Below are 16,506 nucleotides of genomic sequence, written 5' to 3'. Positions count from 1 at the left end.
ACATTACTGAGAGCTGAGCACAACTTGATACTCTCTGGGTGACCACAGATGCACCTCTTGTCCTCTAGGATGTAAAGGACAAGAAGTATAAGAAGAAAGTATTAGAAACTATTCCATCAAGGAATCAGACACTGTGACAAAACCACATGTGGGACATGCAGGGAAGAGAAATGAAATAGGAGAGAGGCGCCGTGCACACAGATGCTGGCAGGCAGCACAGAAGGCACTAGTATCTGCATGGCAGCCTAAGCCAGCCACCAAGCCCTGTTCCCATTTCGCAACTCAGGTTTCACTGGCTTGCAGCACCTTTCCTTGCTTTCCCAGGCAAAATGAAATGCCCTGTCATCCACCCCCTATAGTTCATTGAATGTGAGGGTGTAGGATGGGCCTGGGATTCATGTAGCTGATTCTGGACTCCACTGGGCTGTCTAGTTTTTTCCTACATTCATGGCCGCAGGGTACGGTACAGTGAATGGCATGGAACAAGCAAATGTCAACTAGCTTTTCGTGAATGCCTGCTCTGTGCTCAGGGTCTATGAGTATCATCTCACTGAAGCCTGTGAGAAGGTTCTATCGTTAGCTTTTCTTTATTTAGAGGAAAAATCTGAGGCTCGGATGGGTTAAATATTGAGGTCCAGATACTGCCAAAATCCAAACCAGTTGTGTATGTCTGAACACAAAAGCTATGTTCTAGCCACTCAGCCACCTGTTCCTGTATGGAACAATGGAATTAGATGCAAAAAAGGGTCTAACATTGCATTCAGCATCCATGGAAGAGTAACATTTTTAGGCCAAAAAATAACTTTGCAAATGACTTGAAATCTTGCTTATCCATTGATTTGTGGATTAAATATTTCTCAAGCTTCTACTTGTACACAGGAGTCAAGCTAGGGAAAATACAATCTGACTCCTTTCTTTAAGGAGTAATAAATCATAAGATAACTTCCATACACATGAAAGAAGAATTTCAATGCAAGAGTTAGGTAATAAGAACCTATCATAAATCCACAGGTCCAAACAAGGTGTAATGGTATACATCTTTAATTCCAGAACACAGGTATATGAAGCAGGAGAATCACAAGTTTAAGGCAAGCCTGGGCTGTAGAGCAAGACCTATCCCTCAAAATGAACAGAGTTAGCACATTAAAATGTAGGGTATGACAACAGAAAGAAGGACTAATAACTTCTAAATTTGTCCTTTGAACGGTAAGGATTTATTTGTTGAACATTTTGGTTAAGCATGGGTTGGGGGATTGGGGGCAGGGAGGACTTGAGAGGATTGCACAGGTAGAAGTCTAGTAAGCGCAGAGTCTCCAAGTACCTGAATGGAAGTTGGAAGATGATGGAACTTGTCCAGAAAATTAACCTGGATCTTTATAAGAAGAGGCAAAGGAATTCTGGGCATTTGTGACTCATGCCTAGCTATTCCGGAAGCTGAAATCTGAGGATCATGGTTTGAAGCCAGCTCAGGCTTAAAAGTCTGTGAAAATCTTACCTCCAATTAAACAGCATAAAAGCCTGAGCTATGGCTCAAATGGTAGAGTACTGGCCTTGAGCGAAAGAGCTAAGGGATGGTGCTCAGTCCCCAAGTTCAAGCCATGGGATTGGCACCAGAAAAAGAGAGGATGCAAAGGAGACTAAGACTCAGGTGGTTAGGACTCAAATGCTAATGACAGAAAAAGGTCCCTTTAAGGCAGATTTGAATCAAGGAGATGAATAAAAAAGGAACTGAGCATGTGTAGTGTTAGCAGATGGCCCAGGGAAAGCTGACTGCCAGTTTCATATTTGACTCATGTTCCTCATGGAGAAAGGACTTCCATTTGGTCTGGTTAGAATACCTCAAAGAGAGACACTGAGCTCAAGATAGGGAAAGAGCACTTGACAACTTAAATTTAGTTCAAGTTACCACCAGATCAAGAGAAATAACTGTCCAGGGTACCAATATGGTCTTAGAAATGTAGTCTGTGGGGGCTGGGAAGATGGCTCAGTGGTAGAACACTTGCCTTGCATGCATGAGGCCCTGGGTTCAATTCCCCAGCACCACATAAGCAAAAAGAAAAAAGCCGGAAGTGGCTCTGTGGCTCAAGTGGTATAGCGCTAGCCTTGAGCTGAAGAGCTGAGGGACAGTGCCCAGGCCCAGAGTTCAGGCCCCACGACCGGACCAAAAAAAAAAAATGTAGTCTGCAATCTCTGAGAAATTATCCTAGCAAACTTTCATGAGAGGATCCCATTTCAAATTGAGATCAAGGGGTCCCAACACATAAAGCCGGGTGAATTCTAAGAGCTGGTATGGATTTAACCAAAAATAATTACACTGAAGGAATATGGATTCCTGTTACTAACACTAATAGATCTGGACTGTTGGGATATTGTATGCAGATCCTTGACGATAATAGGCTTTGGAAAAACAAATTATATGATCTGTTCGTGAACAAGATAAAGAAATCTAGACTGCTAAATGTCACCACTTGGTAGGTTCATAGAAGGTTCAACAATGACTCAGTTGTATTTAATCTGACAGTACCAGGGTAAAAGCTATACTCTAATAATTCCTGTTCTGCATCCTTGCAATTAAAAAAAAAAAAAAGAATTTAGATGGACAATAGTCTTGACCTCTCATGATTTTTTTTTTTTTTTTTTTTTTGGGTCCGGTCGTGGGCCTGAACTCTGGGCCTGGGCGCTGTCCCTCAGCTCTTCAGCTCAAGGCTAGCGCTCTACCACTTGAGCCACAATGCCACTTCCGGCTTTTTTTTTCTGCGTATGTGGTTCTGAGGAATCGAACCCAGGGCCTCAGGCATGCAAGGCAAGCGCACTACCACTGAGCCACCTTCCCAGCCCCCTCTCATGATATTTTTTAAAATATATTTTGGGTGCTGAGAGTTGAACCCTATCCTTTATGTATGCTGAACATATGCTTACTGAGATACACCTCTGCCTCCTATCAAAATTTAGACCCAAAGCCATATTGGTGGCTCACACCTGTAATCTTAGCTCCTCAGGAGGCTGAGATCTGAAGAGCATGATTCAAAGCCAGCCTAGAACGGAAAATCTGTGAGACTTTTATCTCCAATTAACTGCCAAAAGTATGGAAATGGTGCTATGGCTCAAAGTTGTAGAGCACTAGCCTTGAACACAAAAGCCCAGGCCCTGAATTCAAGCCCCAGGACCACAGATACACGGACACACAGACACACAGACACAGACACACCCACACACCCACACACTTAAACGCAATGTAGCAGAGAAGAAACCTGGAATTCAAAATTGTTTTGATAATTTAGACGATGGCAAAAAACATTATGATGACATTTAACAGTCTCACCTCGAAGCTTTTAAATTTCAAATTGCATCACAGCATATGGTGGGCCAGATGCACACTTTCTGAACAATTCTATCCTGGAGAAAATAGGTTTCATCCTATGTTTGGGAGCTGGACTATGCTGAACCTATAAGTTCATCTAAATAGATACAAAATAATTTTTAAGTAAAATTTAACAACCTTTCATGGTAATAATTCCTAGGAAACTAAGTATAGTATAGAAAAAATTCTTTTTTGATTTTTTAATTAACTTTTTATTGTAAAATATAGAAAAGAATTCTTTTAACCAGGCAAAAAACATTTACTGCAAACCTGTAGCAACCGCTCTGAGGGATGAAAAAGTAGAAAGCTTCCTTTCAAGTCAGAAATGGGACAATTGTAATCTAAATGCCAATAAGGCTTTCCAAAGAAGATAAGGAGAGTCATAGTTATGAGTGAGCAGCCAAGAAAAGCCAAAGCACTCGCAAAAAATAAAGAGGACAGTATTACAATGTAATTGTTAGGACAAATGGCACTTATGTAGAGATAGATAAAAATAGCAGTAAGCCGGTTACCAGTGGCTCATGACCTGAATTCTAGCTCCAAGACTGTTACACATACATGTACACCTCCTCACCCCTAAAAAAAAAAACCCACAACAGCACAAAAACACCGTAGATATGACAGCAAGTGGCATGGTTCACACCTGTAATCCTAGCTACTCAAGAGACTGAGATCTGAGGAACAAGATTCAAAGCCAGCCCACGCAGACAAATCGGAGACTCTTATTTACAATTCATCAGCAAAAAGTCAGAAGTAGAGATATGGCTCAAGTGGTAGATTACCAGCCATTAACAAAAAAGCAAGTAAGAGTATAAGGCTCTGTAAGCCCCAACAGTCAAGTCTGTCTGTCTGCCTGTCTGCCTGCCTCTGTCTTTGTCTCTGTCTCTGTCTGTCTGTCTGTCTGTCTGTCTGTCTGTCTGTCTGTCTCTGTCTCTGTCTCTCTCTCTCTCTCTCTCTCTCTCACATACACAGATGTGATCTACATCAATGACCTTTCAGAGTACTGAGGAAAGGAGGGACAATTTAGTAAACAGTATTAGGACAACTGAGTGTCCATATAAAAAAATAAAGTAGTAAATAATAATGCCCTTAACACCTACCCCCAAAAAGCCAATTCAAGATGGGTTGAGTCTTTAGCTTAAGACTTCAAACTTTGCAAAGATGACACAAGAAGAATATCTCACTATCCTCATCAGTGCTTGACGTAATCTGTTCTTCTAATTAAGTAGTTGTGAGATGGTGACTGACTACCATCTCAATCTTCATGTCCATGGTTACTGAGGAACAGCTCTCCCTGTATTTCTTTGCGGTTCACGTCTCTGTGTCTGTGAACTCACTGTGCAGGCCATTTCCCCATCCTTCTAGCTGTCTTCATGGTCTGTAGTTACATGTGTAGCAAGTGTCTTTCCTGTGTTTAATGGATTTGGATAAACAGACATTAATTTTCATGTAGTCAAGTTTATCTTTTATGTCTGGTGCTTTTTAATGTCTTGTTGAGGAAATCCATTCCTACTTCCCTCTTGTCTGGAGAAGGAGAGATGGGGGAGAGAGATACAGGGAGACAGAGCTGAGTGAAGAATGGTAGTCATGGGGCTGAGCCGGCCCAAAGCCACCAGCAACTGTACAGAGAGGGAAACAGCTTTAGATGCACTTGGAACAGGCCACGCCTAGATGAGACAGGCAGTTGTAGAGAACAGATCTCCTGTGCTTTCCTGAGCGTTCTCAGTGGGTCGTTTTCATTTAAAAACATAGAGTAGCCAGGTGCCAGTGGCTCATGCCTGCCTGGAAACCTAGCTGAGATCTGAGGATTGTGGCTGGAAGCTAGGGCAGAAAAGTTCATTCAAAGATTCTATCCCCAATTAACCAGCTCTTCTGCCTCCCCACTGCCCCCCACACCCCCCACCCCTGCGCCAAAGAAAAAGGCTGGACCGGAGGTACCAGCCATGGCAAGCCAGTTAAGTGAGACTGCAAGGCTCTGAGTTCAAGCCCTAAAAGTATGAGCACTCAAAGAAATAAAGACACAGAGTGGCTGCCAGCATCAGTGAGTACATGTGTCATTATTTCTGTCATGTAACAATGAGGAAGCTGAGCCTCAAAGCTGGGTAACTTGGTCAGAATCACATAGCCAGAGGCTGATAGAGGAGCAAATTCTCTAAATCCATGCCATGCGGCACCATACCCCATGGTGTGGTGAGCATCTCCCTGGGCTTTGGGCCACACTCACACTTTGCAGGTTGCCATGGAGACTCCACCAAAGTCACACATGATACAGTGTACATTGGGGAAGCTCAGCAAATGCTCCTGAGGATCTCTCCTTAAGAAATATTGCCTGGCATGGTGGCACATGCCTGTAATCCCTGCAGTCAGGAGGTAGAGGTAGGAGGATGGTGAGTTCAAGTTCAGCCTACTACAAAGGCTGACCCTAGGTCTCAAAACAGAAATATAAAGAAACCTACCTCATTTTAGTGATGGCAGCTTCCCACCATCGTGGCTACATCGGAACACAGCCTCGGTTATGAATGGGTCTCCATGGAAACACAGCATCCACTGACTTCTGGCGCTGGAGGAGTCTGCTTGTGGTCCCTGAGAATTCAATGACCATTTCCGGACTTTATTCAGCGCACTGGCCCAGAAGCCTTCTCAGGTAGTGCAGGGAACAGATGGGAATATGGGCTTCTGCGGGCTACATTCTGCCACTTACGGAACGGACATTCTGGGTCTTTGTTTACACTTCTATAAAATAGGGGTTATATAGTACTTATCCCTTACATTTGTTACAAGTGTTAATCAATTTTTAAATAAAGTCAACGTGAAAGCCAGATGTGGTGGATCATGTCTATAATCCTAACTACCTAGGTGGCTGAGATTGGGAGGTTTGCAGTTTGAAGTTACTTGGGGCAAAAAAGGATTGGGAGATTCCATCTAAATTAATTAAAACCTAGGTGCAGTGGTGTGTCATCTCGGCTTTCTGGGAAACTTAAATAGGAAGATCACTGTCAAAGCTAGCAGGGGTGGGGAGCCTAGCGAAAAAATAAACTAAAGCTAAAAGGGTTGGGGGCATAATTCAAGTGGTAGAGCAAGAAGGAAGCCTTGAATTCAAGGTCTAGTAGTGATTCTTCTTTTTTGTTGTTGTTGGTTGTGGGGCCTGAACTCTGGGCCTGGGCCCTGTCCCTCGGCTCTTCAGCTCAAGGCTAGCACTCTACCACTCGAGCCACAGCGCCACTTCTGGGTTTTTCTGCTCATTGGTGCTGAGGAATCGAACCCAGGGCCTCATGCATGCAAGGCAAGCACTCTACTACTGAACCACCTTCTCAGCCTGATTCTTAACAATAAATAAATAAAATCATTGTTAGTTATGATTATTCCTCTCCCACTGAATCAGGAACTGCTGCCCAGTGCCCAACATTACAGTAACTGATTAAATCTGGCTGGGGTGGAACTCATTCTCACTCATTTAGTACTGGACAGTGGTGGCCTGAGATCTCCCCAGACTGGGATGCTGGTCATACCCCAATACTGCAGTCACGCAATTCACACAGCCATTGGAGCAACGGTGGCTGGAGCCTAGATTTACACAGTTATTACAGCTTCCTGACAGCTCTGCGGGTATGAAATGATAGCGCTGAGGCCCAGAAAACTCAGCAAAACCAGAAGTGGGTCCCTGTAATGACTTTTGAGCCCTCAATGGTCCAAGCTATTTGATTCATCCTGCTAGGCCTCTCTGTCTTAGTCCCTTTCCTATCACTGAAACAGAATACCTGACATTAGGCTATTTATAAAGAAAAGAGGTTTAGGGGCTGGGAAGGTGGCTCAGTGGTAGAGCACTTGCCTTGCATGCATGAGGCCCTGGATTTGATTCCTCAACACCACATAAGCAAAAAGAAAAAAGCCGGAAGTGGCGCTGTGGCTCAAGTGGTAGAGCACTAGCCTTGAGCTGAAGAGCTGAGGGACAGCGCCCAGGCCCACAGTTCAGGACCCACGACCGGACCCAAAAAAAAAACAAAAACAAAAAAATAAAATAAAAAATAAAATTATTTTAATAAAATTTTATTTATTTTAAAAATTAGTGATTTATGTAAAATTAATTTATTTTAAAATTATTTTCGATTTATTTTTTAAATTATTATTATTTGGGTTTTGGTTTTTTTCTTTGAGACAAGGTCTTGCTGTATAGTCCAGCTTGCCTTAGCACTAATGATCCTTCTGACACAGCCTCTCCAAATGCTGGGATTACAGGTGCACACCACCACGCCTGGTTTAGCAATACTCCTGCTAGAACAAATTTACTCCAAGAGGAAAGCATTAATCTCTCTCAACAACCTAATCACCTCTTTTTAAATTAACTAATTAATTAAATTTTGCCAGTCCCAGGGCTTGAACTCAGGACCTGAGTGTTGTCCCTTTTGTGTTCAAGAGCCACTTCTGGCTTTTTTTTTGGAGAAGTTTATTGAACATAAGAGTTTCAGACTTTCTTGTCCAGGCTGGCTTTGAATTGCCAATCTTAGATCTCAGCCTCCTGAGTAGCTAAGATTACAGGCGTGAGCCATGGGTGCCCGGCTCCCAATCACATCTTAATGGCTCCTGGCATCTCCATGATCTTATATCAACAAGAGTTTCAGAAGGGAGGAGCTACACTTAATCACAGCACCCCAGCTCTTGGCAGGCGAATTATTCTTTCAAAACTCACCTTGTAAAGGGAGCACAAGGTCAGGAGCTGCTTGTCTCAATAGCCTCCAAGGCTAACTTAAGGTGGTGTTATGAGTAATACTGGCCCAGGTGCTGCCTCCAGAGGGGACAGCGCTTCTGCCGAGTGGGCTTTTGGCCTGCAGGATCAGCTGAGTCACTGATTAAGGCTGGGTACTTTAAGCTCAAATACCTCTCCCCCCCACCATCCTTTGTGATTCATGTGGTTTCCATATGTGACCGTTGTAAGGATCAAAATGGAGTCACTTATGCTAAAAGAAAAATAAACAGCGGGTCATAAAGGAAATATTCTCCAACACTTTCCCCTAACAGATAATACTACAAAAGACTGTCAGAACCACTGCCTTCCACCAAGGTCACCACACACACACACACACACACACACACACACACACACACACACACACACACACACACACACACACACACACACACACTCCGAAACCAGGCATTACAGAACAGCCTAGTAATCCCAAAACTAGGAAGACAGAGGCAAGAGAATCTCAAGTTCAAGGGCAGCCTTGGCTGATAGCAAGACTTTGTGTTAAAAAAAAGAACACATACATTTTTTGTGAGGATGTCCATCTAGAAACAGTTCTACCTCAGACTGGTGCCAAGGATAATGTTGCAAAAAAATCTGTGTGGTCCTTATTTTACCTTTAAAAACGTTGCCTGAGCTGGGCACTGGTAGCTCATGCTTATAAAATCCTCAGATCTATCTGAGGATGGAGGAGAGATCCAGGAGGCTGAGATTTGAGGATCAAGGTTCAAAGCTAGCCCAGGTAGGAAAGTCCCTTAGCCTCTTATCTCCAACTAAAACAACCAAAAAGCCAAGTGGAGGTTGACTCAAGTAATAAAGCCCCATCCTTGAGCAAAACTGCACCCAGGCTCTGAGTTCAAGCACTGGTACCAGCTTAGGGGGGAGAAAAGTTCCCTGGCCTCAATCTCTTTGAATAATGCTCCAGGTTACTATGGAAATGTATTCCCATTGCAGTACTTCTCTCTTCCCAAATAAACAGCATTATTCTTTGGAGATTCTCTCCTTGGTTGTTATTTTGGTTGACAAATATGAGCCAAGCTGTGGCATTTCAGAACACAGGGAGTAATTTCCATTTGCTGGGAATATGGCTGGGGTGGGTCATAGATTGTTCTCAGTGTGGCCAGCAAGAACTGGAGGCAAGCCTGGTCAGTTACACACAGAGAAGAAACAGTTCAGGAGACTAACCAGGTGCTTACAACTCTGGTGTTCCATAGTCCTGGCTATGACTCACTTGTAAAACCCCTTCTGAGAGCAGGTTTGCTCATCCATAAATGAGAACCATCGTACCCTGGCAACTGAAAGGCCTAAAGGACCTTGTCTATGTAAAAAAGATGAATAATGTAAGGACCAATACAGCTCAGTACTCACATTCTTCTTTTCCCCCCACTATTTTTTTTGGTATTACTGGGATTTGAACTCATAGCTTTGCCCTTGGCAAGCAAGCACTCACCTTAGCCCTTTTTGCTTCCCTTAAATAGTCCCTTGACCCTATTAAACTTTAGATTCTGATCATCCTATCTCTACCACCCAAGTATCTGCAATTACAGGCATACATTACCACATCTGACTATTATTGCTTTATAACTGTTGTGAGCCCACAGAAACAGCCTACACATCATTGTTCCAGGGAGAAAATACCCTCCTATAATCATCAAATGTAATAAGTTAATGCACATAAGTTAATTATTAAGACTTTTTAAATCATATGGGCTTCCTCTATATCAGTTACTCAGCTTCCCTGGGAATTCTAGGAGACATTTAAGAATTATGAGACACGGGGCTGGGAAGGTGGCTCAGTGGTAGAATGCTTGCCTTGCATGCATAAGGAACCTGGGGTTGATTCCTCAGCACCACATAAGCAGAAAAAGCCGGAAGTGGCGCTGTGGCTCAAATGGTAGAGTGCTAGCCTTGAGCTCAAGAGCTGAGGAACAGCGCCCAGGCCCAGAGTTCAGGTCCCAGGACCAACAGAAAAAAAAAAAATTATGAGATACATCTCATAAGCAACATCCCCTGAACCCAACCCTGAGACAAACAGCCTGAAGGGGCTTCAACTGCATGACAGCTCTGCATTCTTCAGGCAAGGTTAAAGTCATGACCAAGAAGGGCTCTGGTAAGAGGGGGCCACAGACAGGACTGCTAAGCTGATGAATAAACTTGGATTGAATCTTTGACAAGAAAGGGGGGAGGATGCTATAAAGGAAATTATTAAATCTGTTGGCAAAACTAGAATAAGACTTGCAGATTCATTAATAATGCTACTTCTTCCTTAAACTTTCTGGCTTTGATATATATTTCTGTGTTAATATAAGAAAATAAATTTGTTCTGGAGGATGGGACCCTGATTTTTTGTTTTTTTTTTTTGCTGGTCATGGGGCTTGAATTCAGGGCCTGGGCGCTGTCCCTCAGCTCTTCAGCTCAAGGCAAGCGCTCTACCATTTGAGCCACAGCGCCACTTCCAGTTTTCTGGTGACTTACTGGAGAGAGAGAGTCTCATGAACTTTCCTGCCCGAGCTGGCTTTGAACCGTGACCTGAGTAGCTAGGATTACAGGTATGACCTACCAGTGCCCAGCGGGACCCTGATTTTTAAGGTTAAAGAGACAATGTCTCGGAGGTGACTCAGAAAGTAGAGTGCCTGCATAGCAAGCCAGCAGGCCCTGAGTTCAGTCCCCACTACAACAACAACAATATCAGAGTCATACTGTCTCCAACTTAACCACTACTGAGTAATAAAATATGCTTGGGGAATTTGCGTAGGTAAGCTATAGGTTGTTTCATTTCTGCTATTAGGCACACTTGAGCTATCTTAAAATAGAAAGATAAACATGAATAAAACACAGCTAAGAAACTATCCTTAGAAGAATTTTTTTTAAATGCCTACTTTCCATGGAGCTGTGACCTCCTGACTGGGTCCACCCGCTCAACTTCATTGAGAAATCATCTATTTCTTGGTTCAGTTCTCACAGCGCCATCTTATGGTCATCCTGGGAAAGCCAGCTTGACATCTTCAGGCTGTTTTAGAATAGAAGTAATTGACACAGAACCTTCCACACGTTTGCACAGATGAAGATGAATGGCAATGGATCCGATGCGGTACAGCTGGTGGAAAGGGATAAGGACGGGACTCCAATTATATTTTTTTGACCAGCACTCACCTTATGAACCTAACTGTCTCATGATGGCAGAAGGACAAGTATTCTAGCATTCAGATGCTGCCTGCAGGGGCTAGGTTCAACTTCCCAGGAGAGGCGCAGCGCTCCTCATTGGCCAAAAGAGGGCAGTGTTTTTGTTTTCTCACATCCACCTTCGAACTGCTGAGTGGTTTCACAGACCAGCGGATCCCAGGGGCAGGATAAGGGTGAGAAGAAGGGAGACAAGGTCTACTTCATGTGTAGGTTCTGGTGGTATATTTATTTAAGATGTTTAATATCGAGTGTGGTGGTGTTCACCTGTAATCCCAGCACTTGGGATGCTGAAACTGGAGGATTGCGAGTCCCAAGCCAGCCTGATCTACCACATGAGATTCTTTGTCTCAAAAAACCCAAACCTAAACCCTCCTAAGATGTGGCTACTTCATTCATCAAGCATTTTCCGCTGTGTGAACTTTGATTTCACAACTTTGATTTCATTGTGTCATTACGCACCTTCATTACTGAGTTGTTTGGATTTTGTGTCTGAGGCTAGAGTGACATTTAGCTCCTCCGGTCCCCTGCTCGGCACTCACCCACTAACGGAGAACCTGGAGTCTGTCCGGCATGGTATGCGACTCACTCAGCACCTGTCACATGCCTGTCCTGGCCAGGGCATGACAGACACAGGTAGTCCTCACCCCCAGAGAGCTACCCAGCAGAGAGGCAGCCACCCAAGGAGAAAACACACCAGCTCCTGACACATGTTGGGAAGCAGAAGGCCCAGGTGTGGCGAAAGAGAATAAGATGGGGTAAGGGGGGGGGGGGGGTGCCAGGAAGGTCTCTCTGAATGACACTGAAGCTGAAACCTGAAGGTAAAAGGCAGGTGGAGGCAACAAACAGCCATGCAAAGGCTCTGGGGTGGGAACTGAAAGCTGGACAGTAGGAGGCCATGCAGTGGGAAAAGGGGGAGGGAAACAAAACATATACTCATGAAAATGTGGGTAGGAAGAGGCCCTGTGAGGATCCTGGTCATTCTTTGGTGGATATTAATCAGGTGGAGACTTGGCAGAGTTGTGTCATGAGAGGTTGAAATCCAGAGCCTGTTTCACCCACACCAAGGGAGGTGGATCACAGTGACACAACCTTCAGTTGTGCACCTTCCTCTCGGCTTAGGGACACCGCGTGCTGACGGAGCAATCTGCATGCATAATGAGATTAGCACCAGGCCCACTCATCATTAGACAAAGCGCTTCCTCAGTCATGGCTACTCCCGCCTGGGTCTCCAGGCCCATCCCTGCCCAGAGCTGGGGCTTTCTAAACATGCTTTGTTTCTTTTTGCAGCTTTTAATGACTCAGCCTCTCAGGCTGTGGCTGCTTGTGATGTTTGGATCACATGTCTGGACTCCCCGCCTGCATTCCTGACCATGTGTGTGACATGCACGGGCCCAGGGTGGGGCGTTTTGTGGGGATCTCCACAATCAGAGACACAATTCCTATTGTGTCCGTTCCTCAAGGGATCATGGGAAGGAAGGGCTCCCATGGACTCTATATGTGGGACGCTTTGTTCCAATTCAGCCAAGCAGTTTCTGAAAATTGTAGGACTTAAGGGCTTACAACTGAGAAACATTGTGTATATAAATGGGCTTGTTAAAATGAAACCCTTCTGCCAGTGTCCGGAAACTCACACTTGCAATCCTAGCTTCTCAGGAGGCTGAGATCTGAGCATCACAGTTTGAAGCCAGCCTGGGCGGGAAAATCTGTGAGACTCTTATCTCCAATTAACTATCCACAAGAGCCAGAAGTAGAGGTATGGCTTAAGTGGTAGAGTGCTAGCTTAAGCCAAAAAGCACCCAGGCCCTAAGTTTAAGTCCCAAGACCAGCAGAAAAGGAAGGAAGGAAGGAAGGAAGGAAGGATGAGAAAGGGAGGGAGAGAAAAGTTACTCCTTCTTGTACCAATAATTGATACTAACAGAAAATTTTTTAAAGTTGCAGGACTTTTCAGGATATTTACTATGTTGAAATGCATTGTAACTCTCAGCAAAGAGTGATACACCTTTACTTTTATTCCAGGAGTGTCTGGCAGACTGGTGTTTGGAAGTCCATGCAGCAGGAAACAGCCACCACAGCCACCAAATGACACTTCAGAGTGGTCTCCTTTCCTCCCAGGTTCTCAGAGGGATGGCCTCAAACTTCCCAACTTACTGAGTATGATGACACATACCTGTAATCCCAGCCATTGGGACTGAGAGGTTGAGGTAGGGGATCATGAGGTGGAGGGATGGACCTACATAGTCAGACCATGTCTCAAGGCAACTATAGGAAGGGGCTATGTCTTGGGTACCTGACCTCCCCACTCCCACCTCAACCTTCCCAGCCACTCCCCAAAGCTGAGGAGAGTTTCCCCTGAGTTTCACTGTATACAGATAGAAGGTGGGGTTGCATGGAAGTTCAACCTCCTTACAAGAAGGGAAGGCTTTTACCTCCTTTCCCTAAGTACTTAAGTATATGATTTTGTTTCTTTTTCTTTTTTTCTTTTTTGTAGGTTGTGGGGCTTGAACTCTGGGCTTGGGCACTATCCCTGCACTCTTCAGCTCAAGGTGAGCACTCTACGGCTTGAGCCACAGTGCTACTTCCAGTTTTCTAGTGTTTATTGGAGATAAGAGTCTCATGGACTTTCCTGCCTGAACTAGCTTTGAACCTAGCTCCTCAGATCTCAGCCTCCTGAGTAGCTAGGATTACAGGCACGAGCCACTAGCATGCAGCTATGATTTTGTTTCTTTTGGGTTTTTTTTTTTGGTCCATCATGGGGCTTGAGCCCAATTTTGTTTATTAAAACTATCAAATACTAGCCTGAACATACTGGTTATGGAAAATGGGGAGAGCGCCGGGTGCCGGTGGCTCACACCTGTAATCCTAACTACTCAGGAGTCTGAGATCTGAAGATTGTGGTTCAAAGTCAGCCCGGGCAGGAAAGTCCATGAGACTCTTATCTCCAATTAACCACTAGAAAACCAGAAGTGGTTAGTTAGGGGAGATGCTGGCAGCTCAGGCTTGTAATCCCAGTTGAGTAGCTCACTGTGGGTTCACTGTGTGCCTGGTACCATATTAGGCTTCTTCAACACATTTAAAGCAAGCAAAAGTTTATGAAGACCTGCCGGGCCCGAAGCATCTGTAGCCATCATCTCCTTTCCCACAATTCCTTCATCTAGTAATTTTTTTTTTTTTTTTGGGTCCGGTCGTGGGGCCTGAACTCTGGGCCTGGGCGCTGTCCCTCAGCTCTTCACCTCAAGGCTAGTGCTCTACCACTTGAGCCACAGCGCCACTTCCGGCTTTTTTCTTTTTGCTTACGTGGTGCTGAGGAATCGAACCCAGGGCCTCAGGCATGCAAGGCAAGCGCTCTACCACTGAGCCACATTCCCAGCTCCGTCTAGTAATTTTTTTAAATAACATTTCTTTTTTTAAAAAAGCATAAAGCTAAGCTGGGAACTAGTAGCTCATGCCTGTTATCCTAAGTACTCAAGAGACTGAGCTCTAAGGATCAGGTTCAAAGCTGGCCAGGATAGAAAAAATATGAGATTCTTGTTTCCAATTAATCAACAAAAAGCCAGAAGTGAAGGTATGAGAATGAGCCTTGTGAGAAAAAGCCAAGTAGGAGCCAAGGCCCTGAGTTCAAGCCTCAGTACTGGAACAAAATAATTATTATAAAAATAAATAAGGGGCTAGGAAGGTGGCTCAGTGGTAGAGCACTTGCCTTGCATGCATGAGGCCCTGGGTTCGATTCCTCAGCACCACATAAGCAAAAAGAAAAAAGCCGGAAGTGGCGCTGTGGCTCAAGTGGTAGAGCGCTAGCCTTGAGCTAAGAGCTGAGGGACAGCGCCCAGGCCCAGAGTTCAGGCCCCACGACCGACCAAAAATAAAATAAAATAAAAGTCTAACTTTGTGAAATGAACATGGACGTACAGAGTTGGGTCTTATTCCTCAGACTGTGTAATCTTATTGGAGTTCAGGCCCTGGGGGGTTCAATTTAGGATCTTGCTAGGCAAGCACTCTACCTTTGAGCCCCTCTCTGGACCTTTGAACTGTGGTTATTTTTCAAATAGATCTTGAATGTCTGCCTTGGCTAAACTGCACCACAATCCTTCTGTCTGCGCTTCCCACATAGCTGGAATGACATGTAGGGACCACTGTGCACAGCTTTTGTTTGAGATGCTGGCTCACAAACTTTGGCCTGGGTTGGCTTCAAACTGTGATCCTCTCAATCTTTGCCTCCCCAGTCAATAGATTATAGTCATGAGCCACCTCCCATTGTGGGGTATATTTTTTAATCATTATAAGCAGTTTCTACATGCAGACTCCACAAATTAGAGGCTTATTTTCCCATTTAACAAGTTCTAAGCCAGTGGCTCATATCTGTATTTCTAGCTACCCAGGAGGCTGAGATCTGAGGATCACAGTTCAAAGCCAGCCCAGGTAAGAAAGCCCATAAAACTCTTAACTTCAATTAGCCACCAGAAAACCAGATGTGGTGCTGTGGCCCAAGTGGTAGAGCACTAGCCTTGAGGAAAAAAAAAAAAAAAGGGACAGTATCCAGGCCCTGAATTCAAGTCCCATGACCAACAAAAAAAAATTTTTAAGCAAAAAACTTAAGTTCACAGCATCAAAGTTATTTTGAAAACGGATTAGCTGAATTTGTTTATTCTACAGATGTTTCTAGGTCTCTGATGAGGTTGTTACCCTATAAAATTTCATCCTCAAGTTCAGCTTATGAAAGTTCTTACTCTTTTTATAAGTTCATTTAGGATTTCCTGATAAGAAACAGGCTGCCCAATTAAATCTGAATTATCTAAAAATCCATATTTATCTTCTGGTTTGTATTTATACTAGATAAAGCTGGTAATCTTGAATCCAACAAAAGCTATAAAAAGGTTTTGGAGCTATTTACATTTTAAACTTCCTTTACAAATTTAATATAACTTACTCTTATAAAAGTTTTTCAATTGTCTATCAACAAAAAGTCACTTTTTTTTCCCCTTTGGTTCTGGGGCCTGAACTCTGGGCCTAGGCGCTGTCCCTCAGCTCTTCAGCTCAAGGCCAGCACTCTACCTCTTAAAGCCACAGCGCCACTTCCAGCTTTTTCTGCTTATGTGGTACTGAGGAATCGAACCCAGGGCCTCATGCCCGCAAGGCAAACACTCTACCACTGGGCCACTTTCCCAGCCTAAAGTCACCTTTTTTATATTAAACACTTCTGAGTATTTAATATATATAAAAA

The sequence above is a fragment of the Dipodomys spectabilis genome, unplaced genomic scaffold (assembly GCF_019054845.1).
Source record: "Dipodomys spectabilis isolate Male_0828 unplaced genomic scaffold, ASM1905484v1 ptg000054l, whole genome shotgun sequence".
NCBI lineage: Eukaryota > Metazoa > Chordata > Mammalia > Rodentia > Heteromyidae > Dipodomys > Dipodomys spectabilis.
This window is presented reverse-complemented; position numbering follows the sequence as displayed.